The sequence below is a fragment of the Engraulis encrasicolus genome, chromosome 13 (assembly GCF_034702125.1).
Source record: "Engraulis encrasicolus isolate BLACKSEA-1 chromosome 13, IST_EnEncr_1.0, whole genome shotgun sequence".
Classification (NCBI taxonomy): Eukaryota; Metazoa; Chordata; class Actinopteri; order Clupeiformes; family Engraulidae; genus Engraulis; species Engraulis encrasicolus.
This window is the reverse complement of record NC_085869.1, coordinates 32,479,846-32,487,345: the sequence shown is the minus strand read 5'-3', so window position 1 is coordinate 32,487,345 and position 7,500 is coordinate 32,479,846. Positions and strand designations below refer to the sequence as shown.

Below are 7,500 nucleotides of genomic sequence, written 5' to 3'. Positions count from 1 at the left end.
TAAGTTAGAGAGAAATTGATGGAAGAGGAAGAGAATAAGGTGGGCAAAGGGAAAAGAAAGACGTGAGGAAGGGAGAGAAGGAAGAGAAAGTCGGAGAAAAACAAATATTGTAAGTAAGAGGTGATGAAATAAGAGAGAACTTAAGAAGAGAGAGGGAACAAGGGGAAGAAAAAGGGGCTAAAGGAGAAGAGAAAACTGTGTCAGAGGAAGAATTTGAGAGAATGTGTATTTCAACAAAAAAGAGTGACATAAAATGATTAAGAGAGAGAGAGAGAGAGACAAAAGGGTAAGAGTGCGAGAAGAGACCAAAAGAAAGGGGGGCATGAGAAAAACAAAAACAAGGAAGGAGTGATAAATTATTGAAATCAATGAAAGGAGATACGTGGGAATTTTAATAGGAAATCTACAAAGAGATGAAAATGTGGAAGAAAAATAATGAAAAGACGCAAGAGAAAATAAACTTGCTTGCAGAGAGAAAGAGGGTGAAAGGAGGGAAGCAAGGGAGCAGGAGAAGAAAGGAGATCAGAGAGAAGGGGAGGGAAGACAAATAAAATGTGTGTAAAAGAATGCAATAAAAAAAACTGATTCCGCAAGAGAGAAAATAGTGCAGAGAGGAAGGAAGGAGAGAGGAAAGCCAAAGATTTGAGAGTGTTTAAAGTTTCAGCTTTTGTGTGTGTGGTGTGTGTGTGTGTGTGTGTGTGTGTGTGTGTGTGTGTGTGTGTGTGTGTGTGTGTGTGTGTGTGTGTGTGTGTGTGTGTGTGTGTGTGTGTGTGTGTGTGTGTGTGTGTGTGCGTGTGTGTGTGTGTGTGTGTGTAAGAACAAGAAAGAAAGAAAGTGGGTGAGTGCATTTCTGTAAGAAGGAAAGAGAGCTAGTGTGTGTGTGGGCACATGCACACACTCTCAAACACCTGCAGTTCCCCGCATTGACAGTTAGGAGGCGAGTCAGGCGTTCAGTCGTTCATGTGTTCACTGCGTCGGTTTAGTGGAGTGCTGTGCTGTACTGTACTGCCCTGTAGGCTCTCTGAGCAGCGAGCAGTGTGGGTTTTACGGCTGTTATCGAAACGATAAATCCAAAGGCATGCCTCACACTCCGCGGTGTCCAACGGGGCGAGAGAGCGATAGAGCGGAACCCCCTTTCCGGCCAATAAAAACAGCCAAGGGCCCTCTGCACCAACCAATGGGAGCCCTTTTTAAAAGCTGCAAAGGCCCAGGGGGTGGGGGGGTGGAGTGGGGGGTGAGGGGTGAGGGGTTCTCCACAGTAGCGAGAGGCTTTCCAAAGAGCTTTAAAAATCAAGTGTGTGTGTGTGTGTGTGTGTGTGTGTGTGTGTGTGTGTGTGTGTGTGTGTGTGTGTGTGTGTGTGTGTGTGTGTGTGTATGAGGGAGGGAGGGAGGAGGGTTGCGCTATGAAGGTCGACATTAGAGACACTTTAGCATCAGACAGCAGCACACTACAAAGGCCTGAGTTTCACTTGGAGACCTGGGTGAGGAATTGCCCTTTCCTTTTTGAATAAGAAACATAAATGGAGACTTACAAGTGTACGTAGGTATAGTCACAAATGGACACCCACACAGCAAGACCTAAATCCACTCTATGAACACATGCACACTCTCTGTCACACACCCACACACACAGTATGTGCCATATACACATATAAATGTATACCAACACAAATACGCAACATAAAAACACAAAGCAGATATCTATCCAGCGCATACGCATGCACACACACACGCATGCACGCCTGCACGCCCGCACGCACGTACGCACACATAAGCACACACACGCACACACAAGCACACACAAGCACACACAAGCACACACACGCACACACAAGCACACACACGCACACACACACACACTCAAACACCGTAAGATTTGGCTTGTAACTGTTCAAATCCCGGGGCAAATATTTGGTTTCGTTTTGAGTTGGCAGGTCGGGTTCTGGCGCGAGGCAGAGCCGTGTTCCGCTGTGCTGGACCCTGGCACCAGGTTCCGGTAATCCCGCTAGAACCTGGAACCGGTCCCGACCCTGACACAGCAGCCTGTTCTTGTCCTGGAACCACGTTCAGAGTGGCACACTAGGAGGGGGAAGGAGGAAGATGAAGAGGAGGAGGAGGAGGAGGAGGAGGAGGGTGATGACATCAGGATATCTGGAGATAAGGAGGATAAAGAGAATGGGTAGAAGGACAAGGAGGATAGAGAGGAGTTGGCAGAAAAAGAGAATGAGAAGAAGCAAAAGGAGGCAACGCAGTGAAATGAGGAGGTGGAGGCATGAGAAGGCCCACTGAAGAGGCCCATGTATGTTTAGGGACCATGATGACACCACAGGGTTTCCTAACCTTTTATGACTTGCATAACGCCGTGTCCAGACCAAGAGCAAACTACGCTGCCTGGTAGCGTGGGTAGCAGAAGAAGTTTCGCCTTGAATTCACTGTATTCGCTCCAGACGCAGCATTGACATGTTTGATTCAGCTAATCACATAACGGCTCTGGCTTGATAGCCTGGGACATTCGGAGATGTGAACGTTCCGATTGGTTTTCTTCGAACAGCGTCAGAGCGAATTCGCCTGCGATTAGATTTAGTTTAATCGCCAAAATTCGCTTTGGTCACGCAAGAAGCTTCGCTCCTGGTGAATTCGCTTTGGTAGCGCAGGTTGCGTGCCCTCCATAGAGAAATAATGACTTCCGTCGCTTCGTTCGCTCTGTTCGCTAATGGTCTGTACACGGCAAAAGCCTTCCTATCATACCATAAGTATACCCTCACAAAAGCCAGGCTCAAACTACATGACAATCGGCTCGATTCTTGGCTAAAAAACCACCCTCACGACAATCGGTTACCTCCCAGGACCATCGCAAGAGATGGTCAGGCAAGATCTCCTCATAGTGACCGACGTTTTAAGATAGAATTTTGCCAGTTTCAAGAGTCGCTGATCGCAAATCATATATATACAGTATATACCAATGTTTGATATTTACGACTTGAAATAGAGCATCGGCATTGTCTCTGTGTTTACGATGTGTTAGGCGCAACCCAACGTCAAAATCAGAGGTCGTGTAGTTTGAGCCTGGTTTAATGCTCCATCTCTCCTTCCTCTATTCCAATGTGATTGCGCTCCATACATTTGTCGTACGCATGCATTTTCCTGCGTAGCCCCCTACAGTGTGCGGGTGTACCCCTAGTAGTACAACAAGTATCCCTGGTTGGAAATCACTGACCCACATGTATGAGTTTTCCTGAAGGCAGAGAGCTGGTAACTGAACACCCTACTAAACCCAGCTCTGCAGCAAGCAGTCATTTAAATATGGATTCCTGGGGCTTGACTTTAGGCAGAAAATGAGGAGTCAAGGGGATGAGGCATTTAGCAGAGAAGCCAAACGGGGGGGATAAAGGGGACTATTGTCCTGGGCCCAGGGACAGAGGGGGCCCAGAATTTAATGTTTTCAACCACATACCTGGCGATTATTTTGTTGAGCTCGTGTCCTGAGAAATCAGGTCTGGCTTACCTCCGTCTCCCTCTTCACTACAGCTGAAACTAGCTGCGCGGGGCTTGCAGGTGTGTCACCATGCGATATTGAGAGGTGCTTAGTGAAATTAGAGTCGCTCGTTACGGACATAACTTTGTTTCCTAGGCACAGCATACTTTGGATATGAAAAGTGTTGTCTTTGACTGCAACTAGCGTGAAATGATTCCGGTATTTACCGTTGGAACATGCAACCTCGCGGCTTTACTGCTGTTGTCTCGTCTATTCTTTATCTCTGCGCTCCCTGTGAACTCTGTAGAATGAGTTGTGTTTAGACATGTGGGACCCACTTAAAACTTTTTTAAGCAAATCACGTTCAGCTATTTTCTTCTCATGCATGCAAAGGGTGGATGTGAGCATATTAAAAGCCGGCTTGGTACAGATTTATCCGGCGTTGCCATTTGCTCCTAGATTTTGTCAGCAGCCAACGCACATTGGCGCTGCAATTCCTGAAATTGTAGTGCGTCACGTTACCTCCCGAGTAACGGCAACGGCGTTACAGTTATGGATAAAGTAATTAAGTAATTATTCCGTTACTCAAAATTAGGCTCCGTTAGTAACGCCGTTATACTCTTATGCCGTTACTCCCAGCACTGGTTACTGTCTACTGTTGAAAGACAAAATTATTTTAGGATGTTCAACTGTGTCTACTGTATAACTAATTGTGATTACAAGACCTGGATTCCCTAATAATTGTCAATGTCATTTTGTTTTTCACAGTTTCAGATCAGCAGGATCGAAATCAGCCTTTGAAGACTCAGTACTTGTCAAATAAAGCATTCTTCCCTCCACGTCACTTTGGGCCAGAAATAACCCATAGGCAGCCACACACAAAACGATACTTCCAACACTTCTCTGCAAAGACTTCTCTTGTCATTGGAACAGTTGCCTGCACAATGAGCTTGGACGGAAGGGGCCACAAAAGGTGGAAGGTAAAAAGTGTTAATGTCTCAAGTGTCAAGTATCAAGTATTGATATAACCTCATCCGTAACCTTACAATGGTCAACACAGAGACGTCAGCTTTTGAGGGGGAAACTTCAAGTCCAACCATTCTCTCCAGCAGTACTTCCACTGGCCCCTGCTCCATTCTCACACATGCTGCTTTTTCTAATACATCCTGTCCTGCAGCAAATTACAAATGGACATGGCACAGGGAAACGTAAACTCTGCCATGCATTACAATTTCCCAAAATAATATCACAATCACGATTTGCCAACATTTCAAATGCAACCCTAAAGCAATTCTTTTACGTATTTATTAGCTCCCATGGGACCAAAACCATTCACAAGCAATCATACGTCACATCACAACAAGTGACTTTTTCCTGAAGTCAGTCTGGGCTCAATACTTATTTAATTCTTAAGAGCCAAATCTTTGGCAAACTGATCACACATCATCACGTCATAATTGGCTCCTTCTTCATCCATTACTGTCCAGACATCGGAGTTCAACCCGTCTCCTTTGTCCATTTCCCAGGGCGCTGATCTCACACTACGGGTCACATGGAAATCTGGGGTCAATCCCTCATTCATATTATTTGTTTGTCACTTATTTAGTTGGTTCTTAGAGCCAGTGTTAGTAAATATGACCTTGGCCGTGGGCCGTGGGTTTGGCCTGTCTCTAGCCCTGTTGGAAGTCTCACTGGGCACTAAGGGCACTGATCTAGGATCAGAGACGGAGGAGCTCAAAACGTGGGTCGGGTTTACAAGGGATCCGATTCTTGAAAGTGAGCAACCTACTTGGCAATGTAATGCAATGTCCCATTGGCAACTTACGGTACTAAGCGGTTAGCAACGGCGCTTTCAAGAAACGAGGGCCAGGACAGGATGAAGCAGGGCACTACACACTATTGGTCAAATGAGAGTCTACTGTAGGGTCATTCCTATGTACAGTATTTGTTAACTGATTCTTCATTTCACTTGTTTATTTATTTATTTATTAAATTCATTCTCAGGAGCCCATCTATGTCAAGCAAATCACATCCAATTCGACATTGTGTTGTTCCGGGATCTAGCCATCAGTCTGATGTCAGTCTGTGCGCTAAATCCCTCATTCATTTGTGTATTAGTGTGCTATTTTATATATTCAGTGTCCATCTTTTTTTTTAAAAACAATAGCGTCAGTCTGGTGTCTGGCCGTTTGCCCCCTCTATCGCGCCAGAGCTGATTTGACATCAGTGACAGACTGGCTGGGCCCGACGGGGGTGGGGTTGTGGCTGGTCGGCGGGGCAGGAAGGAACAGGGCAGTTATGTCATTAGGCAGAGTGAGTAATCACAGCACTACTACACCACTGCACAGCACCGCAACGACACGGGGCCCCTCACAGAGGTGTCAGGAGTGATTTGGGGAAGAGGTGGGGTGGTGCCTGTACTGTAGGGGTTTTGGGGTGTGTGTGTGTGTGTGTGTGTGTGTGTGTGTGTGTGTGTGTGTGTGTGTGTGTGTGTGTGTGTGTGTCTGGGGGTATTTGTGCATGTGTGTGTTCATATATGGGTGTCTTTGCGGGGGGGGTGTGTGGTGTTGCTCAGGGTGGATGACTGGAGAGAGGTGGGAGGCATTGGTGAGAGGGTGGGGTAGTAAGCATGTGTGTGTGTGTGTGTGTGTGTGTGTGTGTGTGTGTGTGTGTGTGTGTGTGTGTGTGTGTGTGTGTGTGTCTGCAGGCGGCTGGTCGGTATTCTGGCTCATGTGTGTTCTCACCTCGAGGCTGACACATCAAGTCCACTTTGCCCTCACACACATTTACAACACACCATGAGCATGTGTCGAACAAATACACACACACACACATACACACACACCAGTACCCACAGCACCCAGCGAGCATGTGTCTCACACGCATACACACACGCATACACACATACACACTTACAGAGCACTGTGAGCATGGCATACAGACACACACACGACACGCACACACACTCACAGCACACTGTGAGCATGTGTATGCCATACAGGCTCACACACACGAGCACACACACACACACACGCACACGCACACACACTCTAGACGGAGGCCTCTCTCGGGAGTGTTATTAGCCATGCAGACATGGTAATGGTGTCATTCAAGACAATCTCACCTCGGCTGAAACGCTGCCAACCACAACCGCCCAAGGAATAATCAGCCTATCACACCTCTCATCTACCCAGGGCCCAGAGAGCGAGAGAGAGTGGGTAGGTTTGTGTGTGTGTGTGTGTGTGTGGGGGGTTATGAGACATGGAGTAGTTTTTCCTAGTGTGTGTGTGTGTGCGTGCGTACGTGTGTGTGTGTCGGTCGGAAGGGTTGTCTGAAATTAAATAGGAGGATTTACAGTAAAGAGGGAAAAGTCATAACAAACGCCTGACAGACGACAGGCGAGCTTTCTTTTCCTTCCAACAATTAATTATGTTAAGCAAAATATATAAATCCATATTTTAAAAAAACTGTCAAATTTCATCACGGTCACATTAAACTAAAAACTGTTTTCATTTACATGGAGATTCTTGAATGAGGTCCGGATTCATACGGAGAGTGTTATGCACACATGGTGAGTTCAGCTGAAACTACATCACAGTAAGTGCTAAGAGTTGGGCGCAATCCAATTTTTCATATGCCTTTATTTTATTGACCGGATACCCTGGGCTCTGTATGCCAATGTGTTAAATATGGACACATTCCCTTCGTAGTTTTGGCCATAATTCAGGCAATTTGTGTAGTAGCACTAATAGATTTAATCAATTCCAGTGGCGCTTCTTTAAACTAATTAGTTATGATATTCATATTTGTGTAAAATACAGGACCCCCACCAAACCACCGTCCGCCCCGCCCGCCCATCATTTTGTTTTAAGAATATCTCAAATTTCTCCAATCTCTGCATATAATGCAGTCATGGGTGAGCGGTTAGGGCATCAGACTTGCATCCCAGAGGTTGCCGGTTCGACTCCCGACCCGCCAGGTTGGTGGGGGGAGTAATCAACCAGTGCTCTCCCCCATGACTGAGG

The 7,500-nt window shown here is 46.4% G+C and overlaps 1 protein-coding gene across 2 annotated transcripts in view; it reads right to left on the bottom strand.

The window, feature by feature from the left end:
* The window catches only part of wars2 (tryptophanyl tRNA synthetase 2, mitochondrial), an 80,131-nt gene that overhangs the window by 23,340 nt on the left and 49,291 nt on the right, over window positions 1-7,500 (bottom strand). The gene's annotated exons all lie outside the window — the stretch shown is intronic.